General features: G+C 43.6%; 1 protein-coding gene across 2 annotated transcripts in view; it reads right to left on the bottom strand.

Moving 5' to 3' along the window:
• Positions 1-14213, bottom strand: part of LOC126172520 (actin-interacting protein 1) — a 178119-nt gene that overhangs the window by 6727 nt on the left and 157179 nt on the right. The gene's annotated exons all lie outside the window — the stretch shown is intronic.

Genomic DNA, 14213 nt, shown 5'->3' with positions numbered 1-14213 from the left:
AACACTTGTTTCACCACTCAAAACACAGTTGCACAATGTCAGTGTCCTATGCTATGATCGACTGATATAAGAAAACTGAGCAAGCACGATGCTGATTTGTGTGTCTGTGAAACTTCAACGCTGTATTTCCTGGTTTTTGTATTTATATACATGTGTTACATAAATATTCAATTTAAACTGATGCAACACATTAAAGATCTTTCAAAACTCTGGCATTTTCGGTACTATTGTTCTGTTCGGGAAATCTGATATTGCTGGACAGAATCATTACATATATTCTAAGTTTAAAGTGTATGAAAACTGCTTAATTACTGACGGAAAATGAATATCTGATGATTAAATCAGTAAGATATTGAGCAATATCAAGGGACAAATACATCATGCAAAGTTGAAGGGAATATTAAGACACACTGGGTTGCACCTTCAAATAAAGCTAACAACTCTCATAACCACAGATCAATGTAAGTCTGTATTCATAGCTCTAAGTTCTTGTTTCATGCATGTGATGATGATAAACTCTACTGATGGTGACATGGCAAAATGTCTTGTGAATGTGGAATCTCACAGGATATGAGGGCATTGTTAAATGTCTGGTGTTATGCTGAAAGCAGTTTGTTTTCTGTGTTCAAATTTTGACTATGGGCAACTGATTTTCTTACTGTAGTGAAACAGCATGACGACTCAGAACAGAACTTTCATGTTATTACAATGCTATCTTCTGAAAAACTTTCAACAGTTTATCATTGCCGAGTTTTTCTCTTTAATTTATTACATTTTAAGTGTTTAATAAAAATTATTTCTTTTTTTTTAAATAATTCAAATAAATGTGATCTGAATTATCAGTAAATATAATTTAAATGATATACATATTTTCAGTTTCAACATAACACTGAGAAACAATCAAATAAGAGAATTTTTTTTTTCTTTTAATGGACAAACGTTTTGTGAAGGGATTTGCGGAAAGTAAGAAATAAAATAGATTAGAGAAATAAAATACATTAGAGAAGTACAATAGATTAGAGAAGTACAATAGATTAGAGAAACATTTGACACACTTTTGAATGATGCTCTAAATCATGTATTGCAAATGAGGTGTGTCATATGCTCTCTAATTTATTTTATTTCTTACTCTTAGAAAAATCACTTTTCAAAACATTTGACTTTTTTTCACTTTTTTTAATTTTGAAGTTTTGTTCAGAAAGCATGAAATATAATAAATTTAAACACAGTTTTCTATTATCATTAAGGGTATATAGATCAAGAGAAAGCATAGAAGTTTAAATTGAAACTGTAATCTGATACTTTTTTTTTCCAAAATGGAAAAAAGAATTCGATAATTTCTACGCCAACACAACTAGTAGTGCAAACTATCTAACCCTGGAACAAATGAATTTTTTAACACTTCGTTTACATAACTATATTTCCCTCTAATCAACTATTAAATTTTTCTTAATTATCCTGGTTACTTCCAAGTTTTTTTATTTTGGGTGGGGTGGGCTGGGCACCTTACATTCTCCATTTGTCCATTTCCCATTCTTCATTTGACTATTAAAATTTGGACAAAAATACGGCAAGTAATTTTAACAGTCTCCCTGCACAAAAATCTGACAAAAAATAAGGAAAGTACTTCAAAAATAAACTGCACAATATAAAGTACTGGGCCTATTGGTAGGGTTTCCCCAACTGGACAGAACTCAATTAGGCAAACAGACAATGTACATATCACTGCCCTGGCCCATTCTTTATCCCTTCCCGTCATACAATCTTATGGTGACGGTCCAGTCTGACGAATAAATATGAATGTGTCCCTCTCCAACCTGCACAGTGTCTTGAGTAAATGTCTGTAACCTTCCTAACATTGATACCTTATAGAGAAAAACACCGACATTGACCAACAATAAAAATTCGATGTTTTGCTGTCATATGTTTACAACATGAAATGGTCACGCAGACTGCCAGCTCTGGCAATATCAGTCAGAGATCACTCAAAAAGCTTCAAGCCATGCGACACCAAGAGTTCCAGCAAACTTGTCATTTTCTGGCTGAAAGCATATTAGAAGATTATGATGATTCAGTCCTTTTTAAATCTATGACAAAAGATGGAGAAATCCCACGAGGAATTATCTACAATATTAGAGCAGTTACACATGGCTGGCTGATAAATGGCTAAAAAATGTTTCATCCCATCTCTTAGGAAACTCACTGAAGTCTGCATCCTACAATGCTAAGAAGTGACATGAGACATACCTGTTTCTTAGCCAACTAAAATGAAGAGCAAGTTTCCATTGAGTTTGAGTATAAAATAAAAAATGGGTTACATATATCCCATCACTTTTTAACGATGTTGATCATGACACAGTTTTAAATGAAAATATAAAACCCTCATCTTCAAATGGACGCAGTCTCCCTTACAAAAGTGTATTTGTTTGTTGGACGCACCAGGACAGAATCAGTTTCTTATGCAAGGTTTGATCAAAGTTTCATAAACAGATGCGTGGCGTTTCATCTTTTTTCAAAACACAACATACACACTCCACAAAGTACATGGTGAAAATGTTATACTTTGGACAGTAACTCTCACACCAGCTGAAACGTGCCAAAGAAGTGCACTCTTCATCACTCAGTACCACCTAGGACTCTTACAACTACATTCACCTGAGCTTTGATTGCCTCTCATGTGGCCTGAAAATGAGGAATAACCTACCTATAACAATCCCAACTCGAGCAAATATAGCAATCTACTGCTCATTCAACCATAGTATCATGTCTGTGTTTATTCCTCTCCTGCTTGAAACCCTCTGCCCATACGTCATATACCTGTAAAGAGCAGATATAATAACTTTTTTACTGTTTCCTGCTCTATTAAAGTCCAGACCACAAGTGAAAGTAATACCACACAGCACCTTCACTGCTAATATTGCAAAGCACTCTACCTGGATGTGGCCACAAAGAAACTATTAACTCAGATAACTAGCAACCTCCAAACTGTGGCCGAATGCCAACTAAACCATTCAGCTGCTGAGATTTTTGCACAACACTCCTTTGTTGTTTTTAACAGCTGCTTTACAATGTGTCCCAATTGAAATCACGCCATTCACGCCCTCTCACTGCCCAAGCCCACTTTTTCTAAACTGAACATATCTTAACTCTGCCTCTACAAGGGCTAATCCCAAACTTAGTTACCATAATTGAATATAAAACTAAATAATTTTATGTTTATTTGTAGACACATCTCTAAACTACTGACACACACTGAAATCCCAGCACCTCGGTACTGTAGAACAAAGCCTAGAGTACACAAAACAAACTAGAGCGTCGCCTGGGTAACGTGGAGACAGTCACTATCATCCCCTCCCTTTTATCCTCCTCAACTCTTCGCACATCATTATAACCTGCTATCATCACAATAACAACATTATCTCTCTAGTTTTTCTTACGTCATACAATTGAGTGTATCTCTCTCTCTCTCTCTCTCTCTTACTACTACTACTACTACTAATTCTCCACCTTCACTCCTATACTCCCTCATTGCTTGCAATAAACTTTTCTAACTCGCTGCTCCTCACCCGTACTCCAGTCCTCTCTCTCTCCTGCTTTCAACACCCCGCGCCTCACTCCCCTCCCCCCGCCCCCTTCACCATCCTGCAAGCTAAGATGCTAAGATTGTCCCAATTAATGAGCAGCTCGGGCTGCTAATATGGAAACCAGTTGTCACCGTATCAAAGATTTTACAAAGGTTCACACCACTGAACATGAGCTTCACGAATATGTGCAGTGAAAGCCACTGTTAACGCACAACACGGACACTCCAGCCTCATACTAGACACATGAGCACAATCTGTGATGATGATGATGATGATGGCCTGCACGCACGTACTTTGCAAGCTAAAAACTGTGCAGATGGTGACTGACAATATTGGGGCTATGCGGTTACGGCATGCACATTGTTAGGAGAGAAGACATATATGTATGGGTTAAAAGAAGCCAACATGCCCATATAAATTGATAAACATTCAGGATAGCTCCAATGGCCAAAAATAAAGACTACACCCATACCAGTCAGGATTAGCAAACGTCAAAAAGAGAAATAAGCTCGGCCACTGTGCACCTCTGTGTGATATCTGTGCACAGTGGGGGCCAATTGTATTGAATAATTTTTTGTTTCTTATATATAAGCTCCCCCCCCATGAACCATGGACCGCCGTTGGTGGGGAGGCTTGCGTGCCTCAACGATACAGAAAGCCGTAGCGTAGGTGCTACCACAACGGAGGGGTACCTGTTGAGAGGCCAGACAAACGTGTGGTTCCTGAAGAGGGGCAGCAGCCTTTTCAGTAGTTGCAGGGGCAACAGTCTGGATGGTTGACTGATCTGGCCTTGTAACACTAACCAAAATGGCCTTGCTGTTCTGGTACTGCGAACGGCTGAAATCAAGGGGAAACTAGAGCCGTAATTTTTCCCGAGGGCATGCAGCTTTACTGTATGATTAAATGATGATGGCATCCTCTTGGGTAAAATATTCCAGAGGTAAAATAGTCCCCCATTCAGATCTCCAGGCGGGGACTACTCAAGAGGACGTCGTTATCAGGAGAAAGAAAACTGGTGTTCTACGGATCGGGGCGTGGAATGTCAGATCCTTTAATCGAGCAGGTAGGTTAGAAAATTTACAAAGGGAAATGGATAGGTTGAAGTTAGATTTAGTGGGAATTAGAAAGTTCGGTGGCAGGAGGAACAAGACTTTTGGCCAGGTGAATACAGGGTTATAAATACAAAATCAAATAGGGGTAATGCTGGAGTAGGTTTAATAATGAATAAAAAAATAGGAGTACAGGTAAGTTACTACAAACAGCATAGTGAATGCATTATTGTGGCCAACATAGATACGAAGCCCACACCTACTACAGTAGTACAAGTTTATATGCCAACTAGCTCTGCAGATGACGAAGAAATTGATGAAATGTATGATGAAATAAAAGAAATTATTCAGGTAGTGAAGGGAGATGAAAATTTAATAGTCACGGGTGAATGGAATTCTAGGGTAGGAAAAGGGAGAGAAGGAAACGTAGTAGGTGAATATGGATTGGGGCTAAGAAATGAAAGAGGAAGCCACCTGGTAGAATTTTGCGCAGAGCATAACTTAATCATAGCTAACACTTGGTTCAAGAATCATGAAAGAAGGTTGTATACATGGAAGAATCCTGGAGATACTAAAAGGTATCAGATAGATTATATAATGGTAAGACAGAGATTTAGGCACCAGGTTTTAAATTGCAAGACATTTCCAGGGGCAGATGTGGACTCTGACCACAATCTATTGGTTATGAACTGTAGATTAAAACAGAAGAAACTGCAAACAGGTGGGAATTTAAGGAGATGGGACCTGGATAAACTGACTAAACCAGAGGTTGTACAGAGTTTCAGGGAGAGCATAAGGGAACAATTGACAGGAATGGGGGAAAGAAATACAGTAGAAGAAAAATGGGTAGCTTTGAGGGATGAAATAGTGAAGGTAGCAGAGGATCAAATAGGTAAAAAGACGAGGGCTAGTATAAACCCTTGGGTAACAGAAGAAATATTGAATTTAATTGATGAAAGGAGAAAATATAAAAATGCAGTAAATGAAGCAGGCAAAAAGGAATACAAACGTCTACAAAATGATATCGACAGGAAGTGCAAAATGGCTAAGCAGGGATCGCTAGAGGACAAATGTAAAGATGGAGAGGATTATCTCACTAGGGGTAAGATAGATACTGCCTACAGGAAAATTAAAGAGGCCTTTGGAGAAAAGAGAACCACTAGTATGAACATCAAGAGCTCAGATGGAAACCCAGTTCTAAGCAAAGAAGGGAAAGCAGAAAGGTGGAAGGAGTCTATACAAGGGCGATGTACTTGAGGACAATATTATGGAAATGGATGAGGATGTAGATGAAGATGAAGATGAAATGGGAGATACGATACTGCGTGAAGAGTTTGACAGAGCACTGAAAGACCCGAGGCGAAACAAGGCCCCCGGAATAGACAACATTCCATTAGAACTGCTGACAAAACTCTACCATCTAGTGAGCAAGATGTATGAGGCAGGCAAAATACCCTCAGACTTCAAGAAGAATATAATAATTCCAATCTCAAAGAAAGCAGGTGTTGACAGATGTGAAAATTACATAACTCTCAGTTTAATAAGTCACAGCTGCAAAATACTAACGCGAATTCTTTACAGACGAATGGAAAAACTGATAGAAGCCGGCCTCAGGGAAGATCAGTTTGGATTCCGTAGAAATGTTGGAACACATGAGGCAATACTGACCCTACGACTTATACTGGAAAATAGATTTAGGAAATGCAAACCTACGTTTCCAGCATTTGTAGAGTTAGAGAAAGCTTTTGACAATGTTGACTGGAATACTCTCTTTCAAATTATGAAGGTGGCAGAGGTCAAATACAGGGAGCAAAAGGCTATTTACAATTTGTACAGATACCAGGCCGCAGTTATAAGAGTCGAAGGCATGAAAGGGAAGCAGTGGTTGGGAAGGGAATGAGACAGGGTTGTAGCCTATCCCCAATGTTATTAGAGCAAGCAATAAAGGAAACAAAAGAAAAATTTGGAGTAGGTATTAAAATCCATGGACAAGAAATAAAAACTTTGAGGTTCGTCGATGACATTGTAATTCTGTCAGAGACAGCAAAGGACTTGGAAGAGTAGTCGAACGGAATGGACAGTGTCTTGAAAGGAGGATATAAGATGAACACAACAAAAGCAAAATGAGGATAATGAAATGAAGTCGAATTAAATCAGGTGATGCTGAGGGTATTAGATTAGGAAATGAGACACTTAAAACAATAAATGAGTTTTGCTATTTGGGGAGCAAAATAACTGATGATGGTGGAAGTAGAGAGGATATAAAATGTAGACTGGCAATGGCAAGGAAAGCATTTCTGAAGAAGACAAATTTGTTAACATCAAGTATAGATTTAAGTGTCAGGAAGTCTTTTCTGAAAGTGTATGTATGGAGTGTAGCCATGCATGGAAATGAAGCATGGACAATAAATAGTTTAGACGAGAAGAGAAAAGAAGCTTTCAAAATGTGGCGCTATAGAAGAATGCTGAAGATTAGATGGGTAGATCACATAACTAATGAGGAGGTATTGAATACAATTGGGGAGAAGAGAAGTTTGTGGCACAACTTGACTAGAAGAAGGGATCGGTTGGTAGGACATGTGTTGAGGCATCAAGGGATCACCAGTTTAGTATTGGAGGGCAGTGTGGAGGATAAAAATCGTAGAGGGAGACCAAGAGATGAATACACTAAGCAAATTCAGAAGGATGTAGGTTGCAGTAGGTACTGGGAGATGAAGAAGCTTGCAAAGGATAGAGTAGCATGGAGAGCTGCATCAAACCAGTCTCAGGACTGAGCTGCATCAAACCAGTCTCAGGACTGAAGACAACAACAACAACAACAACAACAACAACAACAACAACAATCCTCCTGATTCCATCAGGTCCTGATCAGTATTACATAAATGTTGAAGAGCTATGCCATATATCTTGTGCTGACATAAGCTATCTGTTTTATGTTTCAATTTACCGATATTGTTAAAGGAATGGTTGGTTGATTGTTTGAGGTTTAAGGGACCAAACAGCAAGGTCATCAGTCCCTTGTTTCAAATGTGGTCCATTCCGCTAATGTGACATCTCACGAAAGTCAGAACAATAAAAGGAAAAAGGCTAAAAACGTAAAGGGGCAGTCATGTTGTCAATGGTAAAAACAAAACGAGGGAAGTCAGCAAGAGAACGAACCCAACGCTATGCTGAAGCAGCATAGGCAAGACCTGCTGTGACTTAAAAAGTACAACCGCTAGAATGTAGAAAGTACGTATGGGAAAAGGAGACTAACCAAGCCTTAAAAAAAGGGGTAAAAACAGAGTAAAAGGGGAAGAAAGGAGGATTTCGGTCAGGGAGGTGAATCGGGAATCTCCGAACACTGCTTACAGTGGGAGACACCCAAACATTCACCACCCTGCCCAATACCAGAGAGAGATATAAAACCTTAAAACTGAGAATAAAAACCACTTTCCCGGAGGAAACCGAGAACCAGAGAGACCATCCGGGACTCGTCAGCCAACATCAAAGGTAAAATGTGGGGGAGCCTGTACTTAGCACGCAGAGCCAAAAGAAGGGGGGCATTCAACCAAAATGTAGGCTACTGACTGGAAGGCTCCACAACCACAAAGTGGGGGTGGCTCATCACGCAAAAGAAAACCACGGGTCAGCCTGGTATGGCCAATGCGGAGACGACACAGTGTGGTCCAGTCCTTTCGGGAGAGGCGAAAGGAAGAACGTCACGGGCCTGGTGTCACCTTAATCGCACAAAGTTTATTAGACAGGGGAGTAGCCTTCCAAGAATTGGCCCATGACTGTGCGAATTGGGATTTGATGTGAAGCCGTAAATCCGCTGCAGGAGGGGTTACAGAAAACAGGGGCTAAGTGACTGCTCCCCCAGCCAAACGATCAGCGAGCTCATAACCCGGGATACCCACATGGCCAGGGACCCAAAGGAAGTCAATGCAACAAGCAGCACGGTGAATATCAGAGAGATGGTCATTGATGGCAGAGACCAATGGATGGCACGAAAAACACTGGTCAATAGCAAGAAGGCCACTCATCGAGTCCATACATAACAAAACTCCCATAAAATTTGGCGGAAAAACGAATGGAACACCACCGGGGGCATGGAATCTTTTGGACCTCGGCGAAGATCCATCCGAATTCGAGGCCAAGGAACTAACCAAGGGAGGGGGGTGGAGGGGAGGGAGCAAGGAAGACAGGACAAAGAAGGAAGCTGAAAATCACGGCAAAGAGACGCAAGGCGGAGCCTAACCGGTAAACCCACCCGAGGGCGGGAGTCGGGTGGGCGACGTCCATGGTCTGGGAACAGGATAGAAAAGGAAGGATGAGTGGGAGAGGAACGGATAGCGAGTGCATAAGACACCAGAAGCTGGGACCGCCGAACAGAAAGGGGCGGGGATACCAGCTTCAACCAGGAGACTACCAACAGGGCTAGTAGGAAAGGCACCGGTGGCCAAACGGATACCACGATGGTGGACTGGATCCAGCACGTGCAGTGTGGAAGGAGCAACTGAACCATAAACTTGACAACCATAGTCCAAGCGAGACAGAACTAGAGCACCATAAAGACAGAGGAGGGTGGAATGGTCCGCACCCCAAGAGGAGTGGGCAAGGAAGCGAAGGACATTGAGTTTACGGAAACATCCTACCTTCAGAAGTCTGATATGGGGCAGCCAAGTGAGCTTGTTGTCGAAAAGAAGACCCAGGAAATTAAACGGTGGGACCACAGGCAATCGTTGTGCATCGAGATAGAGCTCTGGATTAGGGTGGATCGTAGTACGGCGACAGAAGTGGACCACCTGCGATTCTGAAGGAGAAAATTGACACCCGTGTGAGAGGGTCCATGCAGAGGCACACCGTATAGCTCCCTGGAGCTGCCGCTCTGCAGATGCCATCAAAGAGGAACTAACCCAAATGCAGAAATCATCCACAGGGCAGGGGCGACCAAAGGACCGACAGAGGCCACAAGTCCATCGATAGCAATGAGGAGAAGAAGGACACTCAAGACAGAACCCTGTGGGATGCCCGTCTCCTGGGTCCGTGGAGAACTAAAAACAGTACCAACTCGAACTCTGAATGACTGATGGAACAGGAACTGGCGGATAAAAATCGGGAGTGGGCCCTGAAGACCCCACTGATGAAGGGTAGGTAAGATGTGATGGCGCCAGGCCATGTCGAGGACCCAATTGAGCCGACGGGCTACCATCCGTTCAAGTAACTTACAAACAACATTGGTCAAACTAATTGGCCGATAGCTGTCTACATGTAGGGGGTTCTTACCAGGCTTAAGGACAGGAACCACGATGCTAATTCCCATTCAGTAAAAGGTTCGTTGTAAGATTCTGACTCACAAGGGGTAAAACATAAGGTGGAAGCATCAGCCCGCTGTTTCTGGTGAAGGAAAGCAGCTGGATAGGAGGCTGATGCTGAGGCCACTGCAAAATGGGTCGCAAGATGTTCTGCAAGAACTAATGGGTCCGTACAAAGGCCATCTGGGAGGTGAAGGCAACCTTGGAGAGAGCGAAGTGTAGCCCATACCCATGACAGAGGGACACTAGAACCAAGGGAAGAAACGAATCGTTCCCAACATATCCGCTTGCTCTGTTTGATTAAATAACGGGCTTTAGTACGGAGGCGTTTAAAGGTAGTAAGGCTGGCTATGGACGGGTGCCTCTTAAAGTGTTGCAAAGCTCGACGGCAAACACGGATGGCAATGGCAATGGCCGTACTCCACCATGGGACTTGCCGGCGACGTAATGGTCCAGATGAGCGCAGGACAGCAAGGGTAGCAGCGCGAACAATCGCATCAGACACGTCACGTAGGACGTCATCAATACAACCTGACAAAGAGGGAGAAAACACGACCTGTGCAGTGTATAGAGGCCAATCAGTGCGTCGGAAAGACCAACGAGGTAACTTGTCCATCGGGGAGCGGGAAGGGAGCGAGATAATCAACGGGAAATGGTCGCTACCACAAAGGTCGTTGTGTGGCGACCAGTGTAATGAAGGGAGGAGAGAGGGAGAAGAAAGAGAAAGATCAATGGCAGAAAAGATACCATGACGGGCACTGAAATGAATACGGGAGCCATCATTAAGAAGGCACAAGTCGTGGTCTGCAATAAACTGGTCTATAAGAAGACCTCATCTAGATGGAAAGGCACTGCCCCACAAGGGATGATGATCATTAAAATCCCCGAGGAGGAGGAAAGGAGGAGGAGGAAGTTGCTGAAGAAGGGTAGTTAAGGCAGCAGGTGTAAGAGTCCTGTCAGGAGGGAGATAAAGATTGCAAACTGTGACCGCAGAGTCTAGGTGGACCCTAACAGCAACCGCTTCCAATGTAGTTTGAAGAGGAATCCACGTGCTAGCAATGTCTGTACGGACCAACGTACAAACACCACCAGAAGCCCGCAGTGGTCTGACCCGATTTCGACAGAAAACACGGAACCCACAGAGGGTCGGTGAGTGAGAATCAGTAAAATGAGATTCCTGGAGAACCACACAAGCTGCAGAGTAAGACGAAAGAAGGGATTTCAATTCCGGAAGGTGGCTACAATTCCATTGGATAACCACAGAACGATGATTTAAATGGGGATGAACACGCTAAAGCCAGTCATACCGCCGGGTCCCCACCCGTCACCGACAAGGAGGGTGCAACATCCATGAGCGACAGGTCAGAATCCGGTTGTGAAGTCGGGGAAGGGACCTCTGGTGACACCAGAGGCTCTTTGTCCTGGGACTTACGTTTCTTCTTCTTTTCAGGCTGAGATCGAAGAGGGCTGCGTGGCATAAAGGAGCCAGCTGCAGCAAGATCAGGAATAGAAAGACACCGGGCGACCTGGGGGCCGACAGACCGCGGCTCTCGCAGTCTGTCGCGCGGCACCAGACCTTTGGCCTGGAAGGTGCCGGGAAGGGGCATCCCGGGAGAGGCGCCCTTGACCGGCAGACGCCGAAGGAGTGGGACACTTCTCCGGCTGGGGAGGGGGAGCAGCACCCAGAGGAGAAGGTGTGGGAGCCGCAGGGGAAGGGGGGAGGAGAGGGGTCCGGGACGGGGGTAAGGAAAGGGGAGAAGATGTAACCAAGGCGTAACTAGATGTCATGGACACAGGGTGAAGACGTGTATATTTCATACGGGCCTCTGTGTAGATTAAACGATCGAGGGACTTATACTCCTGTATCTTCTCTTCCTTCTTATATACTGGGCAATCTGGTGAACGTGGAGAATGACTACCATGACAATTTACACACACAGGAGGGGGAACATAGGGACTCCCCTCATGGAGTGGACGTCCACAGTCACCACAGAGAGGGGCCTGTGAACAGCAGGAAGACATGTGTCCAAAACGCAAGCACTTAAAACACCTCATAGGAGGTGGGATGTACGGCTTCACATCACATCGATAAACCATAATCTTAACTTTCTCAGGGAGGGTATCCCCTTCAAAGGCCAGGATAAAGACATCAGTATCAATGCAATTGTCTTTAGGACCCTTCTGGACACGCTGAACAAAGTGAACACCCCGCCGTCCGAGATTGTCCCGAAGTTCCTCATCAGTTTGAAGGATGAGGTCCCTGTGAAAAATCGCACCTTGTACCATATTTAGAGACTGGTGAGGGGGTAATGGACACAGGAATTGTGCCAAGATGGGTACAGGCCGCAGATTGGGCAGCTGAAGCAGTTTTGATCAGCAACGAACCCGACCGCATCTTGCTCAGGCAGTCCACTTCGCCAAACTTGTCTTCAATGTGTTCCACAAAGAATAAAGGTTTGGTATTGGTGAAAGTATTTCCATCAGTCCTGGTGCAAACTAGATAACGGAGGAAAGGTTTTGCCCCTAGCCGACGGGCTTGACCCTCTTCCCAGGGGGTAGCCATGGAAGGGAAGGCCGAAAGGGCAAGAGAAGAAGCACTTGAGGAATCAGTTCCACGCAGAGAGACAGCCGCAGAAGAACGGCTAGAGTTCTGGACCCGTATGCGTTTCATTTGCATAGCGTCCGCCCTGGTACCACCCACTCCGATCAGGGGCTCTCCTCACGGGCCCAACCAAGCCACAGCAAGGGCCGTCTGGCACGGCGGCCATTGCCGGGAGTTCCGATGCTCCAGGATGACGAGCAACCACTCCAAGGCATCCATGAGGAGGTCACAGCTCAGATATCAGAAGTGTGATCCCTGTGTGTTCAGGGGGCTCAACCGAATGGGTACATAGCGACCCCACCACACGGGCTGGCTATGCACCCTAGCATCAGACAACGACGTGAAAGAAAAGGTGGAATGTACTAGGAGGGCGCACGTCGGAGACACTAGGTAAGGTGCTCTTCCCCAAATGGCTCCCACTACAGAGGATAAATTTTGTAACGGAGGTCAAACCCCAGAGGGGGACCAAGGAATGCCAAAAGGAGGAGATGATTACGCAACAAAGCCAGATCGTAAAACCAACAGAACCAGGAGGATAGCGGGGGCGAACATAAGCAAGGACACCAAGAGAGGGAGAGGAGAGGGCGACGGGAAAGGGGAAAGGAGGGGAAGGGGAAAGAAATGCAGCCCTGGAGAGAAAGAAGGCTGCAATAGCTCGGGGCCCCGTGCTCGCCACCAACGTATCCACAAAAAGAGTTGTGGACCCCCTGGGGGGCTTAAATGAATGGAGAACAGTTAACTGAACTTTGTATAAAATATGTGTTGGCTTTGGAGACAAGGAGCTTTAAGAGAAGACCACATAAGTAAATGAATTGGAAACATCCCAACGTCAAGCTAGGAGAGTTTCAGATAGATTATACAGCCATGGATCGGAAATTTCTTAAAGGAATCTCAAATGCTAAAATCCTAGACTTCAAAAGCTACGTAGAAAAAGAACTTATGATTCTACAGGTATCATTAATAATACAATACATTGCGAGAGATCGAAACACCTTTAAGTGATAATCTAGGAGCAACTTTCAATGGATTAAAAGCATGGCTGAAGAAGTTGCTCCATTAAAGAAACTGAAGAAATACACTTGCTGGATTGAGGAATGTGATATGGCAATTTTATGCAGGCATAGAGCTCTATTAAGTGACTAAAAAGTTACAGGGAGGAATTAATCACTGCTAGACAATCAACAGCTAAAGAAATTACAAGTGCCAAAAGGAAATTTCATTAGGAATCACTAAAATCTATCGAGGAGGCTTTCAGTCAATATAAGATGAGAGATTATACCAGAGATTTTAACAGTACTAATCGAAATATACTTCACCCACTCTTATGGTGAAGGATATGAATGGACAGGTAGAACATAACAATTATGACAGTACTATGATTTCAGCTGAGTACTTTGAACAGCTAATAAACAGTCTGGAACCAGAACACAATTTGGAATTTACCCTTAGCTCAGAAGCAAAATGCATCTAGAAAAGTCAGACTCTCACTCCATCAAGAGTGATTAATTCACTTCAGATTTATAAGGCAGCAGGTGAGAATCAACTAGTGGCCATTTTTGGAAGTATGCAAATGTACAAACTATTCTAAATTTACATAAACATCTTATTGACATTGGAATACTGAGAAATTCCCAGAGGAATGGAATGGTACAATAAGGAGATAGAAAGGAGATGGATCAGG

This window comes from Schistocerca cancellata, chromosome 1 (assembly GCF_023864275.1).
Source record: "Schistocerca cancellata isolate TAMUIC-IGC-003103 chromosome 1, iqSchCanc2.1, whole genome shotgun sequence".
Taxonomy (NCBI): domain Eukaryota; kingdom Metazoa; phylum Arthropoda; class Insecta; order Orthoptera; family Acrididae; genus Schistocerca; species Schistocerca cancellata.
This window is presented reverse-complemented; position numbering and strand designations above follow the sequence as displayed.